The 18,942-nt window shown below is 34.5% G+C and overlaps 1 protein-coding gene across 1 annotated transcript in view; it reads right to left on the bottom strand.

Annotated features, from left to right (window-relative positions):
- Positions 1-18,942, bottom strand: part of LOC145679616 (immunomodulatory peroxidase-like) — a 189,837-nt gene that overhangs the window by 163,447 nt on the left and 7,448 nt on the right. The gene's annotated exons all lie outside the window — the stretch shown is intronic.

Here is an 18,942-nt window from a genome sequence, read left to right as displayed (position 1 = left end):
GATTTATACAAGATGCCAGATATATAAATCAAAAAATGGTTCATGACCGCTATCCGGTCCCTTTTATCCATAATATTTTTCTAATTTGGCAGGACGCAAATATCCATGTTCTAGCGCCGTTTTTGGAGCATTCTTTAATATTCCCCTCACTGAAGCATCTAAACCTATTACAGCTTTCTCGATCCCGGGCATGGGATCATATCATTTTAATTTTTTGCCCCAGGGGTTCAAGACATCTACTAGTGGTATGAACAGATTAGTGAAACTCACCTTAGAAGGTCTTCCTCAAGATAAAATATTTGCCTATGTTGATAATTATTTTTGGTCTAGTGATAGTTTTGATGAAATTCTGCAGTTAACTCGGATGTTGCTTCAAAGAATAAAATAAATTGGTTTGAAGCTTTCCCCAGAAAAAAACAAAATTGGGGTATTTTTCATTAGATGTTTTAATTCACACTGTTAGTAAAGATGGTTTGTCTATTTCGAAACGAATAATTAACTCAATTTCCAACTACCAACGTCCCAAAACAAAGAAACAAGTCAAAAGTTTTTTAGGATTGGCTTCTTTTGTTCGTTCGTATTTACCTAATTTCAGTCAATTAGCAGAAGCATTACTTTCTTTGCTGAAAAAAGACGCTCCTTTTCGTTGGAAGGAACCACAGGAGACAGCATTCAATAATATCAAACAAGCTATCATTTCAGCACCTTGTTTAATGACATACAAGCCTGATTATCCTCTGTATCTCTATTTTCATGCCAGCCAAGTCGCTCTTTCTGGACTAATCAAACAACCTCAAAATTCACCTGACGACACAAATCTAGTTCCTATTAGTTATTTTAGTCGTACAACGTCTCCTAGTGAGAGAAAATTACACCCATATCAGCTTGAATTACTAGCATTATTGTACTCATTGCGGTCATTTAGTTATTTTCTTTTGGGACTTCATTTTTATTTGAAGACAGATTGTCATAGTTTAGTTTATTGAAGCAAACAAAGAATGTAAGTAAAATTTCTAGATTGTTGAGTGAAATTGAATCGTACAATTTTACTATTTCACACATCAGTAGCTCCAGTAATATAGAGGCAGACGCCATTTCACGTTTTTCTAACCGTCCTAGAGATTTGGAAGATGAGAAAAATAATCAAGAAGATTCGAAAATGTTGTTTACTCAGACCACAAATTCATTTTAATTTTTAAATGAGCCAAACCTGGCAACAGAACAGCGTAAAGATCCGTTTTTAAAGATATTTTTTGTTGGTTGGAACAGAAAGAAAATAGAAATCCTAAAATAGAACGCCAAACATTATATTTTGCTATTAAGGATGGAATTTTGTATAGAGAGCAAAAAACTTCTCAAGGTATAAAATTTTTGGTTGCAGTTCCTACTTCCTTGCGTTATAAAGATTTTAATGCTTGTCATACGACTGCATTGGGATCATCTCATTCTGGTTATTCTAAAACTTATGATATGTTAGTAAAAACAGTGTATTTTCCCAACATGAAGAAATATATATATCAAAAGTGTAAAGAATGTACGATATGTCAAGTATCGAAATCGAAAATTGGTTCTCCGTATGGTACATTGCTTACTTATCCCTCAGTTCCCCCCTTTTATTGAGTCCACATAGTTGTAGCTGGAAATTATTCCCCCAATAATATGTTAAATCACAAATATTTGGTAGTTGTAGTAGACAGTTGTACTAGATACATAATTGCAGATTCCCTTCCTGATGTTACAGCAAGTACTTTGGCTTCATTTCTTTATCATAAAGTAATTTTAAAGTTTGGAATTTTCTATGAAATTGTCTTAGACAAAGGCAGTGCATTCACTAGTGGACTATTTAAAGAATTATGTGCTATGATTGGTGCTAACATGCGTTTTGTAAATGTACATGGGCATTACAGTAATGGTGTTTGTGAAGTTAGTATTAGGAACATAGAACAACGATTAAAATCAGCTTTATGTGACAAGGATTTAGGAGAATGGATTGACTTATTACAACCTATAGTTTTTTCGCTTAACGTCACCAAAAATTTATCGTCTCAAATTTCACCATTTGAATTTCTTTTTGGCTTTAAACCTAGGTTACTTCATCAGGCAATATTAAATACCCCATGTCAATACGAAGACAATGCCGTTCGTTTACAGCAACTACAAGAGATTAGAGATAAAGCGCAAGAAAATCTTTACAAACCTCATAAAACGGCGACAAAATTTTTTGACAAGAGACATACGAAACCTGTTTTTAAAGAAGGAAAAAGGTTTGGATTTTAGACACCACAAGAAAAAAGGTCACGCCAAAGCATTTAGCAGAAAGTTTATTGGTCCAGGCATAATTGAACGTGTGGAAAATCCAAATTCGTATTTTGTTAAGTATAAGACCGCCTGAGGATCTTACAAGGTAGACAGCATAGCAGTTCAGAGATTGGAGAAGTTTTATGAGAAGGAAAACCCGGAAGAGGAAAACCAGCTTGAAGACTCTGACGAAGAGATGCCTATCAACGTCTGCACGGAAGATCATACGATTAAAAAGAAAAAGACGAGATGCGAAGACCATCAAGGACCACCAACTGAAGAGATTTTCAACCCCAGGAGACAATGTTTAGAAGAAGAAATTTTCATCCCTTCTCTTCATATTAAGGATGTTGTGATTGCCGAAAATCTACCAACGTGGGCAACTATAGGGGAGAATTCCACAGAAGAAAAACCAAAATTTGCTTGTAATACTGACATCAATCAAAAGATCAGTATTTATAAAGGTAACATAGTGGACATAAAAGCAGATGTCTTAGTAAAACCGACGAATGAAACCTTAACTCCTTTAGGTGGTGCAGACAAAGCCATTCAAGACGCAGCTGGATCTGAATTTTTAGTATATCGTCATTGTTTGTTTGACTATATCATCATTGAAGCCAGGAGAAGCGAAAATTGCCAAACGTTATCGTTTACCAGCTAATTATGTAATTCTGACATGTGGACCACGGAATTCAGACAAGAAGATTTTACGAGAGACATATAAAAATTGTTTTAAAGTGATGTTGGAGAATGATCTTTCTACAATTGTATTACCTAATATTTCGACTGGAGCATTTAAATTTCCGAAGTTAGAAGCTGCCAAAATTGCCTTGGCTACAACAAGAATATTTTTAGAGGAACATCTTGATGACGTAAACCGTGTAGTATATTGTGTTTATGATAGAATTGGGACATTTATCAGCGATTACTCTCCATATATTTTCCCATTTGGATTGGGGATAGGAACACCTTGTAGATGGTTGATGAATTTTCTTTTAGCACTGGCCACGCTTAAAAGTTAGTTTTATCTTGGTTTTGAATAGTGCATCCAAATCCACCGGTGGAAAACTTCGAAAACTTGGAATACTTCAAAATTTGGAACACGTTAGTATCTTCAAGAATTGTACCATTTCATTTGATTGGACAGCGAATCACTATAGAAGTTTCTTACTTTTATTTTTTTTAATGTATGTGAAGAATGAAGAAAATCAACGACACGTATATGGATAGATATTTTGATAGATACATTAAGAAGATTGAAATCAAGATCGCAATAACCATGCTCCATCCCTTCAGATGTCTAAGATTCGATCCCATGATTGATGCCCAGCATTCGATGCCCGAGGAGGACAAGATTTAAGAAGAAAAAAGATGAAGATAAGAAGAATTTATATGTTAGGGTTGTAGGTTATATGTAGTGAATAGTTCTCTCGTGCTGATTTCATATAGTTTGATTACAGAAGGTATATGGGGCTATAACCATATCTTGGAATTCTTTTCCAGTCTATGGACATTTTAAGCCTAAATAACTTAAAGCTCATTTTTCTCAAACTGAAATCAGTACCCTTCTTGTGCAGTCTAACTTTGGTTAGCTAGATAGTAATACACCGTTTTTTTTCTTCTCGCGTATTAGTCACGTTTGATATTGAAGTTATTTTTTTTTGCATTAGAGGTACATACACACACATATATAGAGAGGTCTACATTAGATTATACTACACTCATGAAATATTTATTTATTTGATTATGATTTTATTTTATTATACGTATCTAAGTTTTGATAATCTGCATTAGTGATAATTAAATTTAGTATTAATCCTACCTTTCATTTCCCTTCCCTGAGCACTAACGGGATCCCACACTAACACCTTAAAACACATGTCACTCACAATGATATTATGCAAGCACTAATGTTTATTTTTATTTTTCTTACTTTCCATCTTCCCAGAGACGCTGTCGTTACATATCACAAGGTAACCTACTGAACTACATGGACTGTCTCAGAAATGCACACTTAGCATTTTGCAGTCAAGGATTAATTCAAAACAAACAATATGTTATACAAAGAACTCTTTTATCTTCAACAAACATTTTTTTCCGGAATTTCTTCAAAAAAAATTTTTTTGTACTACGGAAAATTAAAATTTTCGTGTATTTTTAGTTTCGAGGAGGGGGTGTGAAGTAACTGTGAATTTGATATAAAGAAACATGAACTTTTGAAAACTCATTGAAAGAAAACTTTGATTAGAACTGTACATTCTCAGACACCTGTTGTAAATGCATATTTGTTAAATAAACTCGACTAGCTTCCTTCTTTCCTTTCCGCATACCTTCAAGCACAGCCTGAAACTTTCCGATTCATTGGACTCTTAGGTCATCATTCTTGAGCTGAACAAAACTACGAGGAACAGAACAACAAGGGGTATTCAACACACGATTGGGACAGGTGCAGAATCATCGGAGAGAAGCGGATCCCACCGTTGGAGGACCACCAACTCCACAAGTCAAAGAGTACCATTCTGTTGGTTTATCACCGCAGACTCATCAAGCTCCAGCCTAGTAGAATGAAGATGTAGAAGCACATTATCGTAAAGAGGCATTATCGACGCCCCTTGCAGTTCAACAGGATCAAGATCCAGATGTTGACTGTCTCCAGCTAATCCAGACTTCTCCAGAGAAAGATATTCATCATTCCAGATGACCAGGACGACGCCAACCACGTTGGATCTATCAGGCTAGTGCTCATTCCTATTCCTTAATTACAACTTTTCTCTTTCTCTCACCCTTTCCCCCAACTAGTCATTTTCAAAATTAGAAACATTCGAATTTTATTTAAAGTTCAATCATAATTTAGTTGTTAAGTACTGTTTTGTCTATCAGTTCCATCCGCAATAGTTACTTTATTCTATGAGTATTTTTAGAGTTTATTCTGAGCTACAACTGATGGCACAGCACCTGCACAGTAGGACCTTTTTTATTGCCGACTCACCTGTGTGAGAGGACGTACTTTTTATTTTTACGTAAATTGTTAAAACATATGCCATTGAACATGAGACAGTAGATGAGATGCCAGCATGACAGGGCACCTGTACATTTTAACAAAAATATTCAGACCTACCTAAATGAAACATTCCAGATTTTTGGATTGGGGAGAAGGACCTGTGTTATGACGACCTCGTTCACCCTATCTCCCTCGTTCACCCCTTTGATTCCCTTTTTAAGGGGGTGGTTGAAACGCTTTTGTATGCAACACCAGCTACGACAGCCAAAGAACTTAATGCTCGAATTAATATAGCTGCGGCAGTCATCTGCGAAATTTCGGTTGTGTTTCACCGCATGCGGAAAATTTTGCTTCACCGATAACTTTGCAATACGGTAAACGATCTACAATATCAGACTGTGAACTTTTTTCACAGCTGTCTCGTGTTACACACACTGCATTGCACAAATACTGTAAGAGGTACCTCTGGGTATTTCATAGTTTTCGTACTATGTACGAGACAGAATAAATTTTTAGTTTGAAACTGTATTTCCTTGTATCATTGTGCAACACGCGCAACAGCTTGTGTTTCGTCGGGTTTCGTTACTTCTATGCTCCGAATTATTATCTTTCACAGAATTACGTATTACAAGGAGGAAATTTTTTAATGCAGCTTACTTTCGCCCAAATTGTGTTGAAATCATTTGCGACAATCGTTGTTTTCATGTGAAGAATCCCTTGTACTTTCGTTCATCATATATGATCTTTGCCACCTGACTGTCTTATGCACAGTCGTTATAAACCTAATCTGGATCAAAGTTATTTTTCTATTTTCACACGCTCTTAATTTGTACAGGAAGTCGTCAATTTATCATCCATTACCATTAGCGTAGAAGATATAACTGTGATGCGTTAAAAACTTCTTTTCATTTAAATTCTTCTTCCGAGAGTTTATCTAGTGCTGAGACAAAATGGATCGAATTCTTTTTTCTAATTTGAACGCTGTACTATTACTTTTGATTGTTGAAATCTTCTACTTGATTGCTATACATTTTGCTCATTCAAAGTTTGCTAAAATACTCGAAGGAATACTCCAGTTTCTTTGAGGGTCACCCTTGCACTGCCATCGCACTACGCCCGATTGTACACTAATGAAATCTACAATTAAATATAATGGACATTATCTTTTGCCCAATTTCGATCCGACAGTTTGTTCTCGAGTATGGCTGTTTTGCATTTTTCCGAGAATTTTCGGGTGGTCATAGCTCTGATGCATCTCTACATCCAGGTTGGTCTATGCTTTCCATTTTATTTCTGGGACAGGAAACACCTCCCGACGTTTACCACTTTAATTAAGTTATACGAGCACGGCCCTGCTTTCAAGTACTATCCCACAAGAAAATTGCTGAAAGTTAATATTTTTAATTATTAGGGGGTCTAAAGAGGGGTGAAGAAATTCTCCATGTTGTTTAAATGGACCCTTTTTTGGAGTTATAATCTCATATTTTAGGTACTTGGAATTGGAATAAAAACTTGAAATGCGGTATGCTTATACGTTTCCGTTAGCTTTACCTTGGTAAATCACCAAAACTATAAATATTTAAACGTAGAGAGGTTTTATGGGGAACTGACAAATCTTACCAATGTTATTTATATGGGACATCTTCTACACCCCACAATGTTTAGGCACTTCCAACATTATTAAAAAGATTAAATTTGGCATGATTGTAGATTTCCGGGACTAACTCACAGAAAAATTGCTGAAAGTGAGTATTTTTAGTTTTTAAGGGGTCTAGAGGTGGGATGAAATATTATTTAGATAGGTGTTTTCTTATTATACAAAATCTTATCTTTCAGACACTTGAAATACGAAAGGAAACTTGAAATTTGGTAGAATTGTAGGTTTCAGAGGTTCGAGCCCGTAGCCCTAGCAATCGCGGGGTGTGGGGGCGAAGTCCCCCATTTAGTCAAAAGCTAGTCTATCCTATACAAAGAACCTTGTGATCATAATAACTTCCGTATTCAGCACAAAAGTTATGAACCCCCCACTTTATACCATTCCAAAATACAGCACCTTTAAAATTGTAATTTCTGTAGTTTTTCTGGTGATTTCATGTATTGGTTTGCTACCATGCATATTTATATAGAAACAAAAATGTATATTATCCATGCACCTCAGTCTCTCCTGTAACATTAGTTTTCGTTTGGTGTTCGTCTAATTCGTACGTCCTGAGCAACTGTAGTTTTCGTAAACGTTTGCAAATGCAAAAATTGACAATCCACCGATAACAAAGGTGGCCGCTATTTAGGAACACTTTGTACAAACGGCAAAGGGAATGATGTTATTGACCTTCTCATACACAAGGTTCATCACCCTTCAATTTCTATAATTATAGGAGATGGTCGAGCAACCACCTCTGGACCACTTCGTATGAATTGTCCCACACCTAAATTAGAATTTCTTCATTGATCTTGAATAAGAACCAGTCATTTATTTTCATATTTCAGTCAGGACCGAATTAACACACCTAGACATAGATGTTATCGAGTATATACGGATGTGTACGGCGTATAACAGTATTTTTTATAGTCCAGCTTATATTGACCACAAATTTATGAAAGGAAAGTATAAATGGGCTGGGTATGCGCTATAACTTTTATGGTATTTATTCCGAAGTTGGTTTTCGACAGAAAGCATAATAACAACTACGAAAATTAAAAAAATCAATTTTTAGGACCGCTTTGAAAGGGCATAATAGAGTAGGATAGGGTAGAGTAGAGTAAGATAGGGATAAGTAGGGGTAGGGTGCGTCGGATTAGCTTAGGGTTAGGGATGTTTTGACCCATTTTGTTAAAATTAATAGTGTGTAATTTCTTGTCTCTGTGTAAGGATACCAAATGGAGCGTCTCTACACACCTTCAGTCATGTTCATAATATAAATACTCGTCACTCTTCCACAATCCAACCATGCACTAACCTTTCGACAAGCAGTTTCCTCTGCTTGCCAAATATTTCCATGTTCATAACTCCTTATAAAAATAAATAATAGCAACTTTCCATACCTATTATCAAGCACACAAACGAGCAAATTATCCATTTCTTCCCGGTACATTTTCACAATTTTAGTAGAAACGCACGACAACTTTGAAATTTAACCCTTTTTAAGTCTATCTACTTGAAAGTTTAGCATTACTTCACTGAAGGCTGTACTTCTGAACAGTGACGGCACCAGGTTTATTTTTTTGGGGAGACAAGCGCAGGGGCAAACACATTTTTGAGAAACATATTTTTTATGTATCGAAAATAAAGGTTTATAATACTTTGCCTATATTGCCTTACCCCCCATGTTTGGGAGGTAATCGAGATGGGGTATGATGTCACTAGGTGGACCTTCTCTTTACTCTCTCTACCGTCGTTCCTGCTTTCCGATCTACTTCTTTCTCCTACCGAGGGAAAGAAATAAGTAATCATTATAATCTGAATAAATATTATAATCTGAATTTTAGAAATGTCTGCGTGGGAAATTTCTAGTTCAATAAATAGATTTACCTTGTAATATATATGGGGCAGAACAGGGATCCAAATATCCCGTCCAAAGTTCCAGCTTACTCAGCTTAGGAGATAATGCTTGTCTCCTTTGGGTACCCAAGAAGTTGGAGCAAAATTGATACAAAATTAAGTTAAAAATGAGTAATTTCTATTCATATATATTTAATTATGATATTTCTGTAATCATGTTTACTTTGTTTTTATTATTAATTATCGAGCAAGAAGTCTGGATATGTGCAGGGTATGCCACGAATGAGTAATAAGGCTCCGTTTTCCACGTTTATATACATATATTGTTCATTTGTGCGTTTCCTGTGATATTACTCTTATTGTCAAAAAGAGTTAAGCACCTGGAAGATATTGTCCGATGTCCACATAATATCGTATACGTGTAAATTATGTGTGATGGCTAGAACGGCCGCCGGAGGACATTAGTGCCAGCTTCCATGTGAGTACGATGTTGCATCCTTTCCGGCTTCGATTCATGCATTGATTCGGTTGCGATGTTGATGTTTTCGTATCCTCTCATGAGGCAATTATGCTACAACTTTTGTAGCTGCCCCGTCTGGATATTCTAGATATTGAAACTGGGACAGAGTTGACGTTCGAGCTCTACCGACACATGTTTTAACAGGGATCGATCGGGACTTTGAGTTGACCATGAGCGTACCTTCACATCATGCAAGTAGTTAATAGAGACACGTGACCTGTGTAAACGAGTGTTGTCCTTTTAAAAGTTGGTACGACGATACTGTCTCTTGAGGGTCAATCCATTGAGATACAGGATGTCTCTGACGCACTGTTGTGCTGCCAGACTTCTTTAAATCACTACCAGAGAAGATGTGAAATCATATATGGTGGTTCTTCACACAATGACGCCAGGATTAACGCTGATGTATCTCTCCAAAAGATTTGCAAAGTGTGTCGTCAGGACGCGTCTTCGCCACCCGGACAAACCAGTCACTCGTAGCAAAGCAGAATCGAGATTAATAGCTGAAAGCGATGTGACATCACTCTTAAGAAGTGCATGGATTCTCGTACGGCACCACTCTAAACGAAGACGTGTGTTGTGACCTTAACGGGAGGCTAGGTATGGGACGGCGACTGAGCATTCCGGCTGCTGCTAGTTTCAGACCAATGGTGCAGGATTCCACTAGGTGTTGTAGTGAGTTTATTATTTGTGAATGGTTTCAAGCGCAGATGTGAAAGGGTTCCAGTGTGCTTGGAGGAAAATATGACGTTTGTAGTTTAACAAAAATGACAACTACTAATAATTATATAGTACCCTTTATACCCTTTATAGTACTATTACTACTAATAATAAGTGAATTGAAATTGGGTTAATATTTATTAGTTTAAGGCCGCTACTGTAGCAACCATGGGGGAAGTTGCAGGAGGATTTTAATATTGCAGGAATATTTTTGAAACATTGCAGGAGCATTTTAATATCTGGATGTCTTTTGTTCGAAATAATTATTGGAAAATTGATGTAAATATTTTTGTTTATATCTCGTTGATATTTTTCTTGATAATATCTTTCCAACATCGTATAAACCGTTTATATTATATATAATATGTTTATATTATATATTTATATAACATCTTTATTTATGGATGATAGTTTCCTATATGAGAATTTTGAGAACGTGTAAATAATTTTCTTCATGTGTGTATATGTTGGACGCTTGAATTCCAAGTGACTTAACCTGTAAAATTGAAAATTTCTAGGAGTGAAATTTGAAGTTTATCATCTCATGAACTATTAATATTTCTGTTATGATGATAAAAAACTTGTTAAAGTATGAAGTTACGGTTGTAAAATATTATTTACTGTTTACGATTTAAAAAAGTACACATCTATACTTGGGAATGAATACATTAGTCCACTTTCCCATTCTTTGAAGTTTGGCCACTAGTATCCTATGTAGTCCAATCTAAAAATGAATTCAATGTTGTACGTTGCTTTTTTTCTGACAAATCAGCTCAATTCTTTGAAATGATTTTTTTTTAACCCGACACTTGGCTCAAGCTGGAATTTTGTGGTATAGTTTCAATTAAAATGAAACTCTAAGAGGAGAAAGAGTTCAAATTCTGAAAAATAGAGAATATCACGAGCCCTTCAAGCTAGACAGATGGAGTATAGCATATATACTAGGGTCGCCGATAAAAAGTCGTTTTTTCAATTGGTAGTACCGCTGAAAAGTCGTATATTGGGAAAACTAAAAAAGAGTAAAAAAAATCTGTTTATATCTTGCGGTTTCTCATGTGCTCTAAACTTCGCTGAATTTGGAAAAAATCACATTTTTCGATAATTTATAATATTTTTAAATTAGGTTATTTGCCAATGTAAGAGCTCAAATATTTATTTATTTGAATTACAGAAAATAAAGGATATTTAAATGTATCAACATCTTCTGGTCGCGCATTGCCTTCAAAGTTAATGAAAGTTTGAAATAAAATTTACAAATAAAGCTAGATCACAGTTCAACATAACATATATATATATATATATATATATATATATATATATATATATATATATATATATACTAACAATCTCTATGTTTTATTTTTACTTTTTTCTTTATAGAATACAAGTTTAAATGTTTAAAGGCAAATTTTTTTAGACCATTAGTAATATTTATAAACCTATTTTTTATTGACAAAACTAAATTTTTGTGTGAAGAGTCGTAATTCGAAGAAACTCGTGTGGAACAATTGAGTAGATCTACGCTCATTCTTAGCTGAAAATATTTTGACATCAGATTTACGAGTGAGTGGAATGTCGTGCTCATTAATCCGAGCGCCTGAATTTCTTTTTTCTAAATCATTATCGGTTTAAGTAAGATTCGAGTAGAGTTACTACATTTAAATATTAACAAGTTAATTAAGGTAAGGAAATATCATAAAAAGATTAATTTTTCTAAATATCAAGAGAAATTTAGTGCACATGCGCGATCGGAAAATATAGACTGATTCTGTTTCTTTTCTTTTTTTTTTTACTCTTTTTGGTACCTTTATTTCGCAAATGTTCCGCGTTATTACGACTTGAAAAATAGTTTTTTGACTTTTTTCGGCCTAGCCTACTATACTACTCTTTTACACAACCGAACACATGTTTCAACATTCTCAAAAATTTTGCTTCTAAACAGAAAAAGCTACACTTTCTATAATCTTTTTAATTCCAATTGTGAAGTCATAATAAATTTTCCTAACAATTTGGATAAGTGGTGTTAATGTATTCGTTTCGGAAGTAAGAAAATGATTTGACTTGGTCTTAATGTTATGAAAAAGAATAAGTGCACCCCCTTTTTAATTTCTTTTGACCCCTCATAGGACATGAATATATTTATTTGAATATTCTATTTGAGAATGAAACTCATATGCGTATCTGAATGGGTGTCCAAAGTTATACAGGAATTGACTTCGCTGATTCCATATGTCTCGTTTTTGCAATCGTCGAGGAATCGCCTTACCTACTGTATAATTAAGTAACATTTTATTTTATTTTTGTATGAAGACCTCTTGTGAATGTGTAGTATCTTGGCTTTCCTGCGCATGAGTTTAACGGTGAATTCTTTTCTTTTTTATTCTTTAAATGAAAACAATTTTTAATACTTTGATTGAATTCATTTCTTTCTCAAATATATTTAAATTTATATTCTAAATGAGATTACTTAATTTTTCGATTCTTGGTTTTAGTAACAAATAAATAAATAAAATCAATTTTTAAAATATTATGCTAATAGAAAATAAATTAATATCGTAGAAAGGACGTTTCACTACACTTGAACAAGAAATTTGAGCACTGGTAGAGGGCTTACCTCTCGTGCGTGACATCACTGGCTCTATTCCCCCTAAATAAGTTTGTCGTGGACAATATCGTGTCCATGGGTTTTCTCGGGGTACTCTCTTTTCGTACCACATTCTCATTCCACCATTTTTTCTATCATCTTTCACTTTCCTTAATCATCCATCTCCTTTAATCTCAAGGGCAAATTACCAATTTTTCGATCATCTTTCACTTTCCTTAATCATCCATCTCCTTTAATCTCAAGGGCAAATTACCAATTTTTCTATCATCTTTCACTTTCCTTAATCATCCATCTCCTTTAATCTCAAGGGCAAATTACCAATTTTTCAAACATCTTTCACTTTCCTTAATCATCCATCTCCTTTAATCTCAAGGGCAAATTACCAATTTTTCTATCATCTTTCACTTTCCTTAATCATCCATCTCCTTTAATCTCAAGGGCAAATTACCAATTTTTCTATCATCTTTCACTTTCCTTAATCATCCATCTCCTTTAATCTCAAGGGAAAATTACCAATTTTTCTATCATCTTTCACTTTCCTTAATCTTCCATCTCCTTTAATCTCAAGGGAAAATTACCAATTTTTCTATCATCTTTCACTTTCCTTAATCATCCATCTCCTTTAATCTCAAGGGAAAATTACCAATTTTTCTATCATCTTTCACTTTCCTTAATCATCCATCTCCTTTAATCTCAAGGGCAAATTACCAATTTTTCTATCATCTTTCACTTTCCTTAATCATCCATCTCCTTTAATCTCAAGGGAAAATTACCAATTTTTCTATCATCTTTCACTTTCCTTAATCATCCATCTCCTTTAATCTCAAGGGCAAATTACCAATTTTTCTATCATCTTTCACTTTCTTTAATCATCCATCTCCTTTAATCTCAAGGGCAAATTACCAATTTTTCTATCATCTTTCACTTTCCTTAATCATCCATCTCCTTTAATCTCAAGGGCAAATTACCAATTTTTCTATCATCTTTCACTTTCCTTAATCATCCATCTCCTTTAATCTCAAGGGCAAATTACCAATTTTTCTATCATCTTTCACTTTCCTTAATCATCCATCTCCTTTAATCTCAAGGGCAAATTACCAATTTTTCAAACATCTTTCACTTTCCTTAATCATCCATCTCCTTTAATCTCAAGGGCAAATTACCAATTTTCTATCATCTTTCACTTTCTTTAATCATCCATTTCCTTTAATCTCAAGGGCAAATTACCAATTTTTCTATCATCTTTCACTTTCCTTAATCATCCATCTCCTTTAATCTCAAGGGCAAATTACCAATTTTTCTATCATCTTTCACTTTCCTTAATCATCCATCTCCTTTAATCTCAAGGGCAAATTACCAATTTTTCTATCATCTTTCACTTTCCTTAATCATCCATCTCCTTTAATCTCAAGGGCAAATTACCAATTTTTCTATCATCTTTCACTTTCCTTAATCATCCATCTCCTTTAATCTCAAGGGCAAATTACCAATTTTTCTATCATCTTTCACTTTCCTTAATCATCCATCTCCTTTAATCTCAAGGGCAAATTACCAATTTTTCAAACATCTTTCACTTTCCTTAATCATCCATCTCCTTTAATCTCAAGGGCAAATTGTGGGACATTACACGGAAAAATTTCAAAAATTTTGAACACCAAATCAGAAAAATAAAGCTGTTAAAGTAGTAGTTTCGTTCAAAGCACAATACACATGGCCTACTTAGAGCTATAAAAGATCATGCACCAGAGGGTAGTAATACGTGTGCCATAGTCGAAACTTGTGCATGTATGAAAAAACGTAAAACTGTGTTGTACAGATACGCATGGACACAGTTGTTAAACATGGTGGAGTAGAATCGAAGGTCGTAGTATGCACATTCCATTGTGAGTACAGCTTGAAACGTCGAGACAAGGTAACGACATACATGTGATCATTGTGAAGCTGAACAAACAGTTAAGAGAAATCGGTAATGTTGTGCTCCAGTGCGAAGTATTAAAAGAGTAAAGATTTCTAGAACAACGTAAAGATAATTCGCACGATCTTCCAGAAAAAATTCAATAAATTCATATGTAAAAGCAAGTTACGAACTTGCGACTCTATCTTTCACTGTGCATGATGTACTAAACGAATACCTTACGTTTACAGCTCTACGTGATTCAGCTGGGCTCTATCCTGCTGACAAACAGAAGAGACAATCATTTATCGAGGCTATGTTATAGCAAATGGAAAAGAACGATAAATTCCTGACACACACATGTTTCTCAGATGAAGCTACATTTCTGGTTAGTGCAAAGTTGAAGAGTCACAATTGTCAGATCTTCGATCGAACGAAAGCAATTCACATATGTACCTCATTAAGTTGAACGTTAGCCAGCAAAATTGAATGTGTGGTTTGATGTTATGAAACACAAGGCACATTTCTCATCCATGAGCAGCCAGTAAAATCGGGAAATTATCTCAGTATTCCAAAAATTTTTTTTCATATATTTTCTTCCTCTAGGTACCACTTTTCAGCAGGATTAGGCCTCATCATATATTGCAAACCAGATGCCTGCCTTTCAGAATACACAATTACACGCATATTTTACTTAATCCAGGAGTATAGCATATTTTGCCTAGTTTTGGCTATAGTATATTGCACGCCTTTGTGGAGTCTAGACTATAAGAAAACCAGAATCTGTCAGGGAATTATCAGGTTCATGATGTCTAACGCTTCATAAACTTTTGCCATGCTATGAAAAGTCCCCATTTAGAATTGTATTGACGTTGTTAGAGACATAGAGACGAAGCCAGTGTCTTTCATATTATTATGTGGAATGACAAGGAATTAAACATCAACATATACGCTCTTTTGCAATAAATGCTTGGATCAAACACAGTTTGGGATTGCTTTGTTTTAGTTTTAAGCAGTATCTTCCCATACGAATCAATTGACCAGAAATTTCAAAGATGGGGAGCTGCTCGACACTTTGAGGTATTCAATAAAGTGATTTTCCTGCGCGTCTAAAAATAAAAAGTTTTAAAACTTTTATCAGATTTATGAGTTGCAAGTTCTAAAATAATTCAGTATATGTGCTACATAGGAGAAATGCAATAGCAACTCATAGTAAGTGCGGAAGTAAACACGGATAGAAGGTATTGGATTATTATTTAAATAATGACAGAAAACTGTGCGTTAGCTGAATGTGCATTAGTGAGGAGTAATAAGTTGCGAAGCTAGTTTCCAAGATCTGTTAAATGTAAAATTACTTAACAAGAACCCCCCCTCCAAAGTCCCATTAGTATATCATTTGAAGACACGAATTTTTTTTACATTATACTTAGTTACAAGAACACGTAATAAATTTGTGGTAGAACACGTTTTGTAAACTGTAAATGAAAACAATCATGTTTAAAAAGCTAAATAGAAATATATCTGAACACTTGGAGACAATGAACGAGAAACTTTGGTAATATGTGAATGCTCTACAGACTATGAACAAAGAAATAAATTATGTTAAGAGCAATAAAGAGTTCACACGGAACGTACCTGCATTTAGGAATGAATGGATTTGCATTTTTAAAATAAGAATTAAGCTCCTAAACGTTTATGCAACCCGTACATTCTTATATGTTGTGAGGTTTGCATATTAACATTGAGCGAAACGTACATTAATGAGTGCATAGGATACGGGTAACCACAATTAACCATGACGATATTAATAGATCGACAGCATTGACGAATTCGGCCGAGATATTTGAAATAAGAAAAACTACTTATCCTTGTATATAGGCAACTTACATTTCTATAATACGGTGCAGGTTGCATAATAGCTAGGGTTAGGATTTTAAATAATATATGGATATCCACCGTTACCAATGAAGATCTTAACGGATCGATTCTATTTACGAACAGGACCAAGATAATCATTCTAGCTATCGATTGTAAAACACAGAATTCAAAAATTTTATTACCGTTCAAGAGATATTATGTTCAGTAACGGACGAACGGATGGACGTAATAATATTACAGTCTTATAAAGTATATTAGTGTGATTCTAATAAACCATTGAATAATTGACAACACAGCAAATGTTTATTTATTCACGAATGGATCTGTGTGTCAAATTATCTTCAGAAAAAAAGATTTTAAAAAATATTTTATTTAGCATCATTCTGAGATAATTTTGTTTGTCATACACGAAGCAGTATTGCAAAATTTTAGGAAAAAAAATGTGAAGATATATTGCCATACCTACAAATTACAAATATATGATTTTGCTGAAGGTAATTTACAATAGAATTATCCTACGCTCTATCATAGAGAAATAGGATGACACGAGACTAAGCGTTTTCGAAAAATTTCGCTTCTAAAGATGAAAAGGAGGAAACTTCTATGTCTTCATTTCCCATTTTATGTTCATAAAATGGCAAAAGACCCGGGTTCGATTCCCGACGGGAACTCATGTGGTTCGGATTCCACGTTAATCAGTAGGTCCACGTCTTATATGTCATCAGTGCTGAAATGGAGATTTAACTCAAAATCAATCAATCAATCAATCAAAACGGCAAAAATAAGAATTCAAAGCTGTATCTGAAGTCGCAAAAAGATACGCCAGGTAAACAAGGCTGGGTAAATGTTACTAATAATAAGCCATATTCAGTTAGATAGTCTCGCCATTGCTGATAGTAAACAACGTTAGTCATAGGAATGTATTTTGTACTATAAGAAAGGGTAAGAGACGTCGTGTGTATCCAGTAGCGTACTTACGATTTTCTTTCGGGAATTTATTCCTGGAAATGTGAAAATTCTACAAGATATAAAACAGTAAATAAAATTTCGGGAAACTTAAGGCCAGAAGCCCCTCCTTGAATACGCCACTGTGTGCATGACTTGTTATTAATGTACTACTATTGTACTGTAACAGGAATCAATACATTGATTACTTATGTGGTGCCAATACAAACGCATATATTAATCTCATTTAATATATGACCATTTTTCATTTTATAATCTTGGTCGTCTTACATGTTAATCTTTTTAATAACTTTTATAAATTTATAGTCATGCTCTATGTTCTAACAATACCTATTCATATTCCCTTTTGTTAATATTATGTTTCTCGTTTAATTTTACCGTTTAATAGAGCTATCTAGCCATTAACCACTATCTTACTCGGCATGTGTCAATATCTGTGATATTTATCACTAACACTATAGAGTTGGACATGTTGAAGGAAAGCAAATGATCAGTAGCTATCTTTCAAAGCATCTGATTTAGTAACTTTCTTTGCAAGTCATAACATATCACGAAATAGAAAAAGTAGAATAATAATAATAAAAGAAAATAATTTCTAAATACTATTGCTGGTACTTCTAATTTGTCTTGGTTTCATAGTATATCCAATTGTAGAATGTTTCACTCTGACATGAGAAGATTCACACTAGTATTACTAGACTAGTAATTTTAAGAAATATGGCCCAGAAAAAATATAAGTAAATACTGAGTTTGTAACAGGATCAAAAGTTTAATATTTTTGCTATACTGAAATTTCGGGAGGAGTGGAACCTCTAAAATTAGCTTCTATAAAAAAAGCTGATAAGCTGTGAGAATGTGGTGGTGGTTCTCAGCATTGCAAGAGAATTCAATCTGGGAGCAGATCAGTACAGCAACCAAACAAAAAACATTGTGGATGACGATTAATGAGACAATCGAAATTATTAGTGGAAGAGATTCAAGAGATGCAAATAACAGTATAAATGTAAAGCCCTACTGTAACTCAGTCATGATGCGTTATAGACTTTTGTAATCAGCTGTCAAGGTTTGAGACAATCCTACTACTGTGACACTGAGAACATATGTCGATCGATGTTGTCTCACAGTAGTTCGAACCTGGTCTTCCGGTGTAGACGTCGTGGCTTCTCTTAATTTCACTTTAACATGAAGGAATTTGGAGCTTTCGGGATGGAAGATGTTAACGGTTACTTGCTAGTTTAACACCTGTGACATGCAATTGGTGGCAAGGCTATAATTGGCCTGTTTGGTAACACTAGAAGCACCAAGCGGTTTTCCAGACCGCTTCCAGATAAACATATTGCCCGTTCGTATACTATTGTATTGAACATTTTTAACCTTTATTAATTACAATGATAACTTGAGATATGAAATGTAACGTCAGTCATAACTGATAACTGAAAATTTTCATGAGCTTGGTGTCTCTCGCGGTTAAAATTTCCGGTGCTTCTAGTGTTAAAGGAACTTCTTTTCGAATCAATTTCGTATTGTATTCTTCGTCAACTATTTGATGAAGGGTTGCATC

This window comes from Thermobia domestica, chromosome 2 (genome assembly GCF_964235325.1).
Source record: "Thermobia domestica chromosome 2, izTheDome1.hap1.1, whole genome shotgun sequence".
Taxonomy (NCBI): Eukaryota; Metazoa; Arthropoda; class Insecta; order Zygentoma; family Lepismatidae; genus Thermobia; species Thermobia domestica.
This window is presented reverse-complemented; position numbering and strand designations above follow the sequence as displayed.